The sequence below is a fragment of the Cibotium barometz genome, chromosome 5 (assembly GCF_041138505.1).
Source record: "Cibotium barometz isolate CiBa-2024 chromosome 5, ASM4113850v1, whole genome shotgun sequence".
In the NCBI taxonomy this organism is placed as follows: domain Eukaryota; kingdom Viridiplantae; phylum Streptophyta; class Polypodiopsida; order Cyatheales; family Cibotiaceae; genus Cibotium; species Cibotium barometz.
In genome coordinates, this window is record NC_141050.1 from 1590208 (window position 1) to 1607102 (window position 16895).

Below are 16895 nucleotides of genomic sequence, written 5' to 3' on the forward strand. Positions count from 1 at the left end.
CCATTATTAAAGTAACTGCCTCATAGGATTGGAATCTTTGATTCCACCTTCATGTGATGTTGCTTTTTGGAATCCGGATCAAGCTTGCCTGTGATATCGCTCGATGCCTTGCGTGGACCATATCACCAAACTTCCTTGTTCAGTAAAGTATGGACCATGAGTCTCAATTACATGATGCATTAAAGAACACAGGATATCCACAATTAAACTTAAAATATTACATGTACATTTTAATTTTAACAAAATAGTGACCACTCTTACCATATTAAGCATAATGCAATTTGACATCCACCCTGTATCATTAAATTATATAAGTTTACCACCGCCTCTTTAAATGTATCGGCATTATCACAATTGAATGTCATGTTTTATAAAAGTGTGCATAGATGTATCATATACCACCTCTTGAAAAAAATATTAAAGTGGCAATGCCTAGTCGCCATCTTCTCCCCTCATGTGTAGCCGGCCAGCATAGGGGGAGCATCTTTCCCATTTAGAGGAGCTTGGCCTTTATCATTACATACTATAGGTGATAGTACGTTCACTAGATATGGACGAATAAACTAGTGCCTTGGTACGCATCATACTCACAAGGCTAGGAAGAATGGAGAGAAATGAAAGAAATGCCTTCATTTGTAAATGGGACTTACTATAAGTTATTGACACTTACTTTTAAAATATATCAACACTATGAACATTTCAAAAAAGTTACCCAAATCCAACTTTAGCAGACACCTATTTCTTTAAGACATTGGATCGCTCCAGTTCTCTCATAAACATAAAATGTTATTATATTGCGGTACACATTATACTCACAAGCGAAAAGGAACGGAGAGAAATGAAAGAAGTGCCTTCATAAGTTATTGACACTTACTTTTAAAATATATCAATAGTATGTTCTCTTAAAAAATATCTATATTGATTTTCACTTTGTAGATCTTGCAATATTTCTTGCACCAACCTTGAGAAAGATACCTTGGGTATAATCAACTCGAGACTCTTATGGACCTCCTAATTTCACAAAGAGTGGCGATGCCTAGTCTCCATCTTCTCTTCTCATGTGTAGCTGGCGTAGGGGGAGCATCTTTCCCATTTAGAGGAGCTTGGCCTTCATCATTACGTACTGTCGTTGATAGATATAGACGAATGAACTAGTGCCTTGTTATGCATCATACTCATAAGCTAGAAAGAATGGAGAGAAATGCCTTCATTTGTAAATGGGACTTACTACAAGTTATTGACACTTACTTTTAAAATATATCAACACTATGAACATTTTAAAAAAGTTACCCAAATCCATCTTTAGCAAACACCTATCTCTTTAAAACATTGGATTGCTCCAGTTCTCTCATAAACATAAAATGTTATTATATTTCTCAATTACATATCCAAATCACTTCTATCACCACTTTGTACTCAATGTTTCGATTTGCTACCGACTCGTGGGTTGTCAATCATTCTGTATGATGTTCTCTAACTGTGTTATTTTCATATCTTACTTTCTTCACTTCATATATTGCCCTGCAAAGAGTTTCTATATCATTGGATTTGGACTTTATTAATTTGTCCTCTTACTTTATCGCTATTCTCTTACTGACTCTCTCCTCGGTTGTCAACTACTCTGTATGACGTTCTCTAGCTGTGCTATTTTCATATCTAAATTTCTTCACTTCCAATATTGCCCTACGAACACCTCTATATCATTGGATATGGACTTTCTTAATTTGTCCTCTCACTTTACGTCTATTCTTCTATACCATTATTAAAGTAACTGCCTCATAGGATTGGAATCTTTGATTCCACCTTTATGTGATGTTGCTTTTTGGAATCCGCATCGAGTCGATGCCTTGCGTGGACCATATCACCAAACTTTTTTGTTCAGTGAAGTATGCACCATGACCCTCAAGTATATGATGCATTAAAGAACACAGGATCTCCACAATCAAACTCAAAATATTACATGCACATTTTAATTATAACAAAATAGTGACCACTCTCACCATATTGTGCGTAATGCAATTTGAAGTCCACCCCTGTATCATTGAATTATGAAGGTTTACCACCGCCTCTTTAAATGCATCGGCATTATCAGAATTGAATGTCATGTTGTATAAAAGTGTGCATAGATGTATCATATACCACCTCTTGAAAAAAATATTAAAGAGTGGCGACGCCTAGTCGCCATCTTCTCTTCTCATGTGTAGCTGACCAGCATAGGGGGAGCATCTTTCCCATTTAGAGGAGCTTGGCCTTCATCATTATGTACTATCGGTGATAGTACGTTCACTAGATACGGACTAGTGCCTTGGTACGCATCATACTCACAAGCTAGAAAGCACGGAGAGAAATGAAAGAAATGCCTTCATTTGTAAATGGGACTTACTATAAGTTGTTGACACTTACTTTTAAATTATATCAACATTATGAAAAGTTATCCAAATCCAACTTTAGCAAACAATTATTTCTTTAAAACATTGAGTTCTCTCATAAACATAAAACGTTATTATATTTCTCAATTACAAATCCGAGTCACTTCTATCACCACTTTGTGCTCGATGCTTCGATTTGCTCTATCGACTCTCTCGTGGGTTGTCAATCATTTTGTATGATGGTCTCTAACTGTGTTATTTTCATATCTTACTTTCTTCACTTCATATTGCACATGGACTTTATTAATTTGTCCTCTTACTTTGTGTCTATTCTTCTATACCATTATAAAAGTAACTGCCTCATAGGATTGGAATCTTTGATTCCACCTCCATGTGATGTTGCTTTTTGGAATCCGCATCGAGCTTGCATGTGAGATCGCTCGATGCCTTGCGTGGACCATATCACCAAACTTCCTTGTTCAGTAAAGTATGGACCATGAGCCTCAAGTATATGATGCATTAAAGAACACAGGATATCCACAATTAAACTTAAAATATTACATGTACATTTTAATTATAATAAAATAGTGACCACTCTTACCATATTTCGCAGAATGCAATTTGAAGTCCCATATCTTACTTTCTTCACTTCATATATTGCCCTCTTGCAAACGGTTTCTATATCATTCGATTTGGACTTTATGAATTTGTCCTAATGCTTTACCGCTATTCTCTTACCGACTCTCTCCTCGGTTGTCAACTACTCTGTATGATGCTCTCCAGCTTTTCATATCTTACTTTCTTCACTTCATATATTGCCCTACGAACGCCTCCATATCATTGGATATGGACTTTCTTAATTTGTCCTCATACTTTACGTATTCTTCTATACCATTATTAAAGTAACTGCCTCATAGGATTGGAATCTTTGATTCCACCTTCATGTGATGTTGCTTTTTGGAATCCGGATCAAGCTTGCCTGTGATATCGCTCGATGCCTTGCGTGGACCATATCACCAAACTTCCTTGTTCAGTAAAGTATGGACCATGAGTCTCAATTACATGATGCATTAAAGAACACAGGATATCCACAATTAAACTTAAAATATTACATGTACATTTTAATTTTAACAAAATAGTGACCACTCTTACCATATTAAGCATAATGCAATTTGACATCCACCCTGTATCATTAAATTATATAAGTTTACCACCGCCTCTTTAAATGTATCGGCATTATCACAATTGAATGTCATGTTTTATAAAAGTGTGCATAGATGTATCATATACCACCTCTTGAAAAAAATATTAAAGTGGCAATGCCTAGTCGCCATCTTCTCCCCTCATGTGTAGCCGGCCAGCATAGGGGGAGCATCTTTCCCATTTAGAGGAGCTTGGCCTTTATCATTACATACTATAGGTGATAGTACGTTCACTAGATATGGACGAATAAACTAGTGCCTTGGTACGCATCATACTCACAAGGCTAGGAAGAATGGAGAGAAATGAAAGAAATGCCTTCATTTGTAAATGGGACTTACTATAAGTTATTGACACTTACTTTTAAAATATATCAACACTTTGAACATTTCAAAAAAGTTACCCAAATCCAACTTTAGCAGACACCTATTTCTTTAAGACATTGGATCGCTCCAGTTCTCTCATAAACATAAAATGTTATTATATTGCGGTACACATTATACTCACAAGCAAAAAGGAACGGAGAGAAATGAAAGAAGTGCCTTCATAAGTTATTGACACTTACTTTTAAAATATATCAATAGTATGTTCTCTTAAAAAATATCTATATTGATTTTCACTTTGTAGATCTTGCAATATTTCTTGCACCAACCTTGAGAAAGATACCTTGGGTATAATCAACTCGAGACTCTTATGGACCTCCTAATTTCACAAAGAGTGGCGATGCCTAGTCTCCATCTTCTCTTCTCATGTGTAGCTGGCGTAGGGGGAGCATCTTTCCCATTTAGAGGAGCTTGGCCTTCATCATTACGTACTGTCGTTGATAGATATAGACGAATGAACTAGTGCCTTGTTATGCATCATACTCATAAGCTAGAAAGAATGGAGAGAAATGCCTTCATTTGTAAATGGGACTTACTACAAGTTATTGACACTTACTTTTAAAATATATCAACACTATGAACATTTTAAAAAAGTTACCCAAATCCGTCTTTAGCAAACACCTATCTCTTTAAAACATTGGATTGCTCCAGTTCTCTCATAAACATAAAATGTTATTATATTTCTCAATTACATATCCAAATCACTTCTATCACCACTTTGTACTCAATGTTTCGATTTGCTACCGACTCGTGGGTTGTCAATCATTCTGTATGATGTTCTCTAACTGTGTTATTTTCATATCTTACTTTCTTCACTTCATATATTGCCCTGCAAAGAGTTTCTATATCATTGGATTTGGACTTTATTAATTTGTCCTCTTACTTTATCTCTATTCTCTTACTGACTCTCTCCTCGGTTGTCAACTACTCTGTATGACGTTCTCTAGCTGTGCTATTTTCATATCTAAATTTCTTCACTTGCAATATTGCCCTACGAACACCTCTATATCATTGGATATGGACTTTCTTAATTTGTCCTCTCACTTTACGTCTATTCTTCTATACCATTATTAAAGTAACTGCCTCATAGGATTGGAATCTTTGATTCCACCTTTATGTGATGTTGCTTTTTGGAATCCGCATCGAGTCGATGCCTTGCGTGGACCATATCACCAAACTTTTTTGTTCAGTGAAGTATGCACCATGACCCTCAAGTATATGATGCATTAAAGAACAAAGGATCTCCACAATCAAACTCAAAATATTACATGCACATTTTAATTATAACAAAATAGTGACCACTCTCACCATATTGTGCGTAATGCAATTTGAAGTCCACCCCTGTATCATTGAATTATGAAGGTTTACCACCGCCTCTTTAAATGCATCGGCATTATCAGAATTGAATGTCATGTTGTATAAAAGTGTGCATAGATGTATCATATACCACCTCTTGAAAAAAATATTAAAGAGTGGCGACGCCTAGTCGCCATCTTCTCTTCTCATGTGTAGCTGACCAGCATAGGGGGAGCATCTTTCCCATTTAGAGGAGCTTGGCCTTCATCATTATGTACTATCGGTGATAGTACGTTCACTAGATATGGACTAGTGCCTTGGTACGCATCATACTCACAAGCTAGAAAGCACGGAGAGAAATGAAAGAAATGCCTTCATTTGTAAATGGGACTTACTATAAGTTGTTGACACTTACTTTTAAATTATATCAACATTATGAAAAGTTATCCAAATCCAACTTTAGCAAACAATTATTTCTTTAAAACATTGAGTTCTCTCATAAACATAAAACGTTATTATATTTCTCAATTACAAATCCGAGTCACTTCTATCACCACTTTGTGCTCGATGCTTCGATTTGCTCTATCGACTCTCTCGTGGGTTGTCAATCATTTTGTATGATGGTCTCTAACTGTGTTATTTTCATATCTTACTTTCTTCACTTCATATTGCACATGGACTTTATTAATTTGTCCTCTTACTTTGTGTCTATTCTTCTATACCATTATAAAAGTAACTGCCTCATAGGATTGGAATCTTTGATTCCACCTCCATGTGATGTTGCTTTTTGGAATCCGCATCGAGCTTGCATGTGAGATCGCTCGATGCCTTGCGTGGACCATATCACCAAACTTCCTTGTTCAGTAAAGTATGGACCATGAGCCTCAAGTATATGATGCATTAAAGAACACAGGATATCCACAATTAAACTTAAAATATTACATGTACATTTTAATTATAATAAAATAGTGACCACTCTTACCATATTTCGCAGAATGCAATTTGAAGTCCCATATCTTACTTTCTTCACTTCATATATTGCCCTCTTGCAAACGGTTTCTATATCATTCGATTTGGACTTTATGAATTTGTCCTAATGCTTTACCGCTATTCTCTTACCGACTCTCTCCTCGGTTGTCAACTACTCTGTATGATGCTCTCCAGCTTTTCATATCTTACTTTCTTCACTTCATATATTGCCCTACGAACGCCTCCATATCATTGGATATGGACTTTCTTAATTTGTCCTCATACTTTACGTATTCTTCTATACCATTATTAAAGTAACTGCCTCATAGGATTGGAATCTTTGATTCCACCTTCATGTGATGTTGCTTTTTGGAATCCGGATCAAGCTTGCCTGTGATATCGCTCGATGCCTTGCGTGGACCATATCACCAAACTTCCTTGTTCAGTAAAGTATGGACCATGAGTCTCAATTACATGATGCATTAAAGAACACAGGATATCCACAATTAAACTTAAAATATTACATGTACATTTTAATTTTAACAAAATAGTGACCACTCTTACCATATTAAGCATAATGCAATTTGACATCCACCCTGTATCATTAAATTATATAAGTTTACCACCGCCTCTTTAAATGTATCGGCATTATCACAATTGAATGTCATGTTTTATAAAAGTGTGCATAGATGTATCATATACCACCTCTTGAAAAAAATATTAAAGTGGCAATGCCTAGTCGCCATCTTCTCCCCTCATGTGTAGCCGGCCAGCATAGGGGGAGCATCTTTCCCATTTAGAGGAGCTTGGCCTTTATCATTACATACTATAGGTGATAGTACGTTCACTAGATATGGACGAATAAACTAGTGCCTTGGTACGCATCATACTCACAAGGCTAGGAAGAATGGAGAGAAATGAAAGAAATGCCTTCATTTGTAAATGGGACTTACTATAAGTTATTGACACTTACTTTTAAAATATATCAACACTATGAACATTTCAAAAAAGTTACCCAAATCCAACTTTAGCAGACACCTATTTCTTTAAGACATTGGATCGCTCCAGTTCTCTCATAAACATAAAATGTTATTATATTGCGGTACACATTATACTCACAAGCGAAAAGGAACGGAGAGAAATGAAAGAAGTGCCTTCATAAGTTATTGACACTTACTTTTAAAATATATCAATAGTATGTTCTCTTAAAAAATATCTATATTGATTTTCACTTTGTAGATCTTGCAATATTTCTTGCACCAACCTTGAGAAAGATACCTTGGGTATAATCAACGCGAGACTCTTATGGACCTCCTAATTTCACAAAGAGTGGCGATGCCTAGTCTCCATCTTCTCTTCTCATGTGTAGCTGGCGTAGGGGGAGCATCTTTCCCATTTAGAGGAGCTTGGCCTTCATCATTACGTACTGTCGTTGATAGATATAGACGAATGAACTAGTGCCTTGTTATGCATCATACTCATAAGCTAGAAAGAATGGAGAGAAATGCCTTCATTTGTAAATGGGACTTACTACAAGTTATTGACACTTACTTTTAAAATATATCAACACTATGAACATTTTAAAAAAGTTACCCAAATCCGTCTTTAGCAAACACCTATCTCTTTAAAACATTGGATTGCTCCAGTTCTCTCATAAACATAAAATGTTATTATATTTCTCAATTACATATCCAAATCACTTCTATCACCACTTTGTACTCAATGTTTCGATTTGCTACCGACTCGTGGGTTGTCAATCATTCTGTATGATGTTCTCTAACTGTGTTATTTTCATATCTTACTTTCTTCACTTCATATATTGCCCTGCAAAGAGTTTCTATATCATTGGATTTGGACTTTATTAATTTGTCCTCTTACTTTATCTCTATTCTCTTACTGACTCTCTCCTCGGTTGTCAACTACTCTGTATGACGTTCTCTAGCTGTGCTATTTTCATATCTAAATTTCTTCACTTGCAATATTGCCCTACGAACACCTCTATATCATTGGATATGGACTTTCTTAATTTGTCCTCTCACTTTACGTCTATTCTTCTATACCATTATTAAAGTAACTGCCTCATAGGATTGGAATCTTTGATTCCACCTTTATGTGATGTTGCTTTTTGGAATCCGCATCGAGTCGATGCCTTGCGTAGACCATATCACCAAACTTTTTTGTTCAGTGAAGTATGCACCATGACCCTCAAGTATATGATGCATTAAAGAACAAAGGATCTCCACAATCAAACTCAAAATATTACATGCACATTTTAATTATAACAAAATAGTGACCACTCTCACCATATTGTGCGTAATGCAATTTGAAGTCCACCCCTGTATCATTGAATTATGAAGGTTTACCACCGCCTCTTTAAATGCATCGGCATTATCAGAATTGAATGTCATGTTGTATAAAAGTGTGCATAGATGTATCATATACCACCTCTTGAAAAAAATATTAAAGAGTGGCGACGCCTAGTCGCCATCTTCTCTTCTCATGTGTAGCTGACCAGCATAGGGGGAGCATCTTTCCCATTTAGAGGAGCTTGGCCTTCATCATTATGTACTATCGGTGATAGTACGTTCACTAGATATGGACTAGTGCCTTGGTACGCATCATACTCACAAGCTAGAAAGCACGGAGAGAAATGAAAGAAATGCCTTCATTTGTAAATGGGACTTACTATAAGTTGTTGACACTTACTTTTAAATTATATCAACATTATGAAAAGTTATCCAAATCCAACTTTAGCAAACAATTATTTCTTTAAAACATTGAGTTCTCTCATAAACATAAAACGTTATTATATTTCTCAATTACAAATCGGAGTCACTTCTATCACCACTTTGTGCTCGATGCTTCGATTTGCTCTATCGACTCTCTCGTGGGTTGTCAATCATTTTGTATGATGGTCTCTAACTGTGTTATTTTCATATCTTACTTTCTTCACTTCATATTGCACATGGACTTTATTAATTTGTCCTCTTACTTTGTGTCTATTCTTCTATACCATTATAAAAGTAACTGCCTCATAGGATTAGAATCTTTGATTCCACCTCCATGTGATGTTGCTTTTTGGAATCCGCATCGAGCTTGCATGTGAGATCGCTCGATGCCTTGCGTGGACCATATCACCAAACTTCCTTGTTCAGTAAAGTATGGACCATGAGCCTCAAGTATATGATGCATTAAAGAACACAGGATATCCACAATTAAACTTAAAATATTACATGTACATTTTAATTATAATAAAATAGTGACCACTCTTACCATATTTCGCAGAATGCAATTTGAAGTCCCATATCTTACTTTCTTCACTTCATATATTGCCCTCTTGCAAACGGTTTCTATATCATTCGATTTGGACTTTATGAATTTGTCCTAATGCTTTACCGCTATTCTCTTACCGACTCTCTCCTCGGTTGTCAACTACTCTGTATGATGCTCTCCAGCTTTTCATATCTTACTTTCTTCACTTCATATATTGCCCTACGAACGCCTCCATATCATTGGATATGGACTTTCTTAATTTGTCCTCATACTTTACGTATTCTTCTATACCATTATTAAAGTAACTGCCTCATAGGATTGGAATCTTTGATTCCACCTTCATGTGATGTTGCTTTTTGGAATCCGGATCAAGCTTGCCTGTGATATCGCTCGATGCCTTGCGTGGACCATATCACCAAACTTCCTTGTTCATCAGTAAAGTATGGACCATGAGTCTCAATTACATGATGCATTAAAGAACACAGGATATCCACAATTAAACTTAAAATATTACATGTACATTTTAATTTTAACAAAATAGTGACCACTCTTACCATATTAAGCATAATGCAATTTGACATCCACCCTGTATCATTAAATTATATAAGTTTACCACCGCCTCTTTAAATGTATCGGCATTATCACAATTGAATGTCATGTTTTATAAAAGTGTGCATAGATGTATCATATACCACCTCTTGAAAAAAATATTAAAGTGGCAATGCCTAGTCGCCATCTTCTCCCCTCATGTGTAGCCGGCCAGCATAGGGGGAGCATCTTTCCCATTTAGAGGAGCTTGGCCTTTATCATTACATACTATAGGTGATAGTACGTTCACTAGATATGGACGAATAAACTAGTGCCTTGGTACGCATCATACTCACAAGGCTAGGAAGAATGGAGAGAAATGAAAGAAATGCCTTCATTTGTAAATGGGACTTACTATAAGTTATTGACACTTACTTTTAAAATATATCAACACTATGAACATTTCAAAAAAGTTACCCAAATCCAACTTTAGCAGACACCTATTTCTTTAAGACATTGGATCGCTCCAGTTCTCTCATAAACATAAAATGTTATTATATTGCGGTACACATTATACTCACAAGCGAAAAGGAACGGAGAGAAATGAAAGAAGTGCCTTCATAAGTTATTGACACTTACTTTTAAAATATATCAATAGTATGTTCTCTTAAAAAATATCTATATTGATTTTCACTTTGTAGATCTTGCAATATTTCTTGCACCAACCTTGAGAAAGATACCTTGGGTATAATCAACTCGAGACTCTTATGGACCTCCTAATTTCACAAAGAGTGGCGATGCCTAGTCTCCATCTTCTCTTCTCATGTGTAGCTGGCGTAGGGGGAGCATCTTTCCCATTTAGAGGAGCTTGGCCTTCATCATTACGTACTGTCGTTGATAGATATAGACGAATGAACTAGTGCCTTGTTATGCATCATACTCATAAGCTAGAAAGAATGGAGAGAAATGCCTTCATTTGTAAATGGGACTTACTACAAGTTATTGACACTTACTTTTAAAATATATCAACACTATGAACATTTTAAAAAAGTTACCCAAATCCGTCTTTAGCAAACACCTATCTCTTTAAAACATTGGATTTCTCCAGTTCTCTCATAAACATAAAATGTTATTATATTTCTCAATTACATATCCAAATCACTTCTATCACCACTTTGTACTCAATGTTTCGATTTGCTACCGACTCGTGGGTTGTCAATCATTCTGTATGATGTTCTCTAACTGTGTTATTTTCATATCTTACTTTCTTCACTTCATATATTGCCCTGCAAAGAGTTTCTATATCATTGGATTTGGACTTTATTAATTTGTCCTCTTACTTTATCGCTATTCTCTTACTGACTCTCTCCTCGGTTGTCAACTACTCTGTATGACGTTCTCTAGCTGTGCTATTTTCATATCTAAATTTCTTCACTTACAATATTGCCCTACGAACACCTCTATATCATTGGATATGGACTTTCTTAATTTGTCCTCTCACTTTACGTCTATTCTTCTATACCATTATTAAAGTAACTGCCTCATAGGATTGGAATCTTTGATTCCACCTTTATGTGATGTTGCTTTTTGGAATCCGCATCGAGTCGATGCCTTGCGTGGACCATATCACCAAACTTTTTTGTTCAGTGAAGTATGCACCATGACCCTCAAGTATATGATGCATTAAAGAACACAGGATCTCTACAATCAAACTCAAAATATTACATGCACATTTTAATTATAACAAAATAGTGACCACTCTCACCATATTGTGCGTAATGCAATTTGAAGTCCACCCCTGTATCATTGAATTATGAAGGTTTACCACCGCCTCTTTAAATGCATCGGCATTATCAGAATTGAATGTCATGTTGTATAAAAGTGTGCATAGATGTATCATATACCACCTCTTGAAAAAAATATTAAAGAGTGGCGACGCCTAGTCGCCATCTTCTCTTCTCATGTGTAGCTGACCAGCATAGGGGGAGCATCTTTCCCATTTAGAGGAGCTTGGCCTTCATCATTATGTACTATCGGTGATAGTACGTTCACTAGATATGGACTAGTGCCTTGGTACGCATCATACTCACAAGCTAGAAAGCACGGAGAGAAATGAAAGAAATGCCTTCATTTGTAAATGGGACTTACTATAAGTTGTTGACACTTACTTTTAAATTATATCAACATTATGAAAAGTTATCCAAATCCAACTTTAGCAAACAATTATTTCTTTAAAACATTGAGTTCTCTCATAAACATAAAACGTTATTATATTTCTCAATTACAAATCCGAGTCACTTCTATCACCACTTTGTGCTCGATGCTTCGATTTGCTCTATCGACTCTCTCGTGGGTTGTCAATCATTTTGTATGATGGTCTCTAACTGTGTTATTTTCATATCTTACTTTCTTCACTTCATATTGCACATGGACTTTATTAATTTGTCCTCTTACTTTGTGTCTATTCTTCTATACCATTATAAAAGTAACTGCCTCATAGGATTGGAATCTTTGATTCCACCTCCATGTGATGTTGCTTTTTGGAATCCGCATCGAGCTTGCATGTGAGATCGCTCGATGCCTTGCGTGGACCATATCACCAAACTTCCTTGTTCAGTAAAGTATGGACCATGAGCCTCAAGTATATGATGCATTAAAGAACACAGGATATCCACAATTAAACTTAAAATATTACATGTACATTTTAATTATAATAAAATAGTGACCACTCTTACCATATTTCGCAGAATGCAATTTGAAGTCCCATATCTTACTTTCTTCACTTCATATATTGCCCTCTTGCAAACGGTTTCTATATCATTCGATTTGGACTTTATGAATTTGTCCTAATGCTTTACCGCTATTCTCTTACCGACTCTCTCCTCGGTTGTCAACTACTCTGTATGATGCTCTCCAGCTTTTCATATCTTACTTTCTTCACTTCATATATTGCCCTACGAACGCCTCCATATCATTGGATATGGACTTTCTTAATTTGTCCTCATACTTTACGTATTCTTCTATACCATTATTAAAGTAACTGCCTCATAGGATTGGAATCTTTGATTCCACCTTCATGTGATGTTGCTTTTTGGAATTCGGATCAAGCTTGCCTGTGATATCGCTCGATGCCTTGCGTGGACCATATCACCAAACTTCCTTGTTCAGTAAAGTATGGACCATGAGTCTCAATTACATGATGCATTAAAGAACACAGGATATCCACAATTAAACTTAAAATATTACATGTACATTTTAATTTTAACAAAATAGTGACCACTCTTACCATATTAAGCATAATGCAATTTGACATCCACCCTGTATCATTAAATTATATAAGTTTACCACCGCCTCTTTAAATGTATCGGCATTATCACAATTGAATGTCATGTTTTATAAAAGTGTGCATAGATGTATCATATACCACCTCTTGAAAAAAATATTAAAGTGGCAATGCCTAGTCGCCATCTTCTCCCCTCATGTGTAGCCGGCCAGCATAGGGGGAGCATCTTTCCCATTTAGAGGAGCTTGGCCTTTATCATTACATACTATAGGTGATAGTACGTTCACTAGATATGGACGAATAAACTAGTGCCTTGGTACGCATCATACTCACAAGGCTAGGAAGAATGGAGAGAAATGAAAGAAATGCCTTCATTTGTAAATGGGACTTACTATAAGTTATTGACACTTACTTTTAAAATATATCAACACTTTGAACATTTCAAAAAAGTTACCCAAATCCAACTTTAGCAGACACCTATTTCTTTAAGACATTGGATCGCTCCAGTTCTCTCATAAACATAAAATGTTATTATATTGCGGTACACATTATACTCACAAGCGAAAAGGAACGGAGAGAAATGAAAGAAGTGCCTTCATAAGTTATTGACACTTACTTTTAAAATATATCAATAGTATGTTCTCTTAAAAAATATCTATATTGATTTTCACTTTGTAGATCTTGCAATATTTCTTGCACCAACCTTGAGAAAGATACCTTGGGTATAATCAACTCGAGACTCTTATGGACCTCCTAATTTCACAAAGAGTGGCGATGCCTAGTCTCCATCTTCTCTTCTCATGTGTAGCTCGCGTAGGGGGAGCATCTTTCCCATTTAGAGGAGCTTGGCCTTCATCATTACGTACTGTCGTTGATAGATATAGACGAATGAACTAGTGCCTTGTTATGCATCATACTCATAAGCTAGAAAGAATGGAGAGAAATGCCTTCATTTGTAAATGGGACTTACTACAAGTTATTGACACTTACTTTTAAAATATATCAACACTATGAACATTTTAAAAAAGTTACCCAAATCCGTCTTTAGCAAACACCTATCTCTTTAAAACATTGGATTGCTCCAGTTCTCTCATAAACATAAAATGTTATTATATTTCTCAATTACATATCCAAATCACTTCTATCACCACTTTGTACTCAATGTTTCGATTTGCTACCGACTCGTGGGTTGCCAATCATTCTGTATGATGTTCTCTAACTGTGTTATTTTCATATCTTACTTTCTTCACTTCATATATTGCCCTGCAAAGAGTTTCTATATCATTGGATTTGGACTTTATTAATTTGTCCTCTTACTTTATCGCTATTCTCTTACTGACTCTCTCCTCGGTTGTCAACTACTCTGTATGACGTTCTCTAGCTGTGCTATTTTCATATCTAAATTTCTTCACTTCCAATATTGCCCTACGAACACCTCTATATCATTGGATATGGACTTTCTTAATTTGTCCTCTCACTTTACGTCTATTCTTCTATACCATTATTAAAGTAACTGCCTCATAGGATTGGAATCTTTGATTCCACCTTTATGTGATGTTGCTTTTTGGAATCCGCATCGAGTCGATGCCTTGCGTGGACCATATCACCAAACTTTTTTGTTCAGTGAAGTATGCACCATGACCCTCAAGTATATGATGCATTAAAGAACACAGGATCTCCACAATCAAACTCAAAATATTACATGCACATTTTAATTATAACAAAATAGTGACCACTCTCACCATATTGTGCGTAATGCAATTTGAAGTCCACCCCTGTATCATTGAATTATGAAAGTTTACCACCGCCTCTTTAAATGCATCGGCATTATCAGAATTGAATGTCATGTTGTATAAAAGTGTGCATAGATGTATCATATACCACCTCTTGAAAAAAATATTAAAGAGTGGCGACGCCTAGTCGCCATCTTCTCTTCTCATGTGTAGCTGACCAGCATAGGGGGAGCATCTTTCCCATTTAGAGGAGCTTGGCCTTCATCATTATGTACTATCGGTGATAGTACGTTCACTAGATATGGACTAGTGCCTTGGTACGCATCATACTCACAAGCTAGAAAGCACGGAGAGAAATGAAAGAAATGCCTTCATTTGTAAATGGGACTTACTATAAGTTGTTGACACTTACTTTTAAATTATATCAACATTATGAAAAGTTATCCAAATCCAACTTTAGCAAACAATTATTTCTTTAAAACATTGAGTTCTCTCATAAACATAAAACGTTATTATATTTCTCAATTACAAATCCGAGTCACTTCTATCACCACTTTGTGCTCGATGCTTCGATTTGCTCTATCGACTCTCTCGTGGGTTGTCAATCATTTTGTATGATGGTCTCTAACTGTGTTATTTTCATATCTTACTTTCTTCACTTCATATTGCACATGGACTTTATTAATTTGTCCTCTTACTTTGTGTCTATTCTTCTATACCATTATAAAAGTAACTGCCTCATAGGATTGGAATCTTTGATTCCACCTCCATGTGATGTTGCTTTTTGGAATCCGCATCGAGCTTGCATGTGAGATCGCTCGATGCCTTGCGTGGACCATATCACCAAACTTCCTTGTTCAGTAAAGTATGGACCATGAGCCTCAAGTATATGATGCATTAAAGAACACAGGATATCCACAATTAAACTTAAAATATTACATGTACATTTTAATTATAATAAAATAGTGACCACTCTTACCATATTTCGCAGAATGCAATTTGAAGTCCCATATCTTACTTTCTTCACTTCATATATTGCCCTCTTGCAAACGGTTTCTATATCATTCGATTTGGACTTTATGAATTTGTCCTAATGCTTTACCGCTATTCTCTTACCGACTCTCTCCTCGGTTGTCAACTACTCTGTATGATGCTCTCCAGCTTTTCATATCTTACTTTCTTCACTTCATATATTGCCCTACGAACGCCTCCATATCATTGGATATGGACTTTCTTAATTTGTCCTCATACTTTACGTATTCTTCTATACCATTATTAAAGTAACTGCCTCATAGGATTGGAATCTTTGATTCCACCTTCATGTGATGTTGCTTTTTGGAATCCGGATCAAGCTTGCCTGTGATATCGCTCGATGCCTTGCGTGGACCATATCACCAAACTTCCTTGTTCAGTAAAGTATGGACCATGAGTCTCAATTACATGATGCATTAAAGAACACAGGATATCCACAATTAAACTTAAAATATTACATGTACATTTTAATTTTAACAAAATAGTGACCACTCTTACCATATTAAGCATAATGCAATTTGACATCCACCCTGTATCATTAAATTATATAAGTTTACCACCGCCTCGGCATTATCACAATTGAATGTCATGTTTTATAAAAGTGTGCATAGATGTATCATATACCACCTCTTGAAAAAAATATTAAAGTGGCAATGCCTAGTCGCCATCTTCTCCCCTCATGTGTAGCCGGCCAGCATAGGGGGAGCATCTTTCCCATTTAGAGGAGCTTGGCCTTTATCATTACATACTATAGGTGATAGTACGTTCACTAGATATGGACGAATAAACTAGTGCCTTGGTACGCATCATACTCACAAGGCTAGGAAGA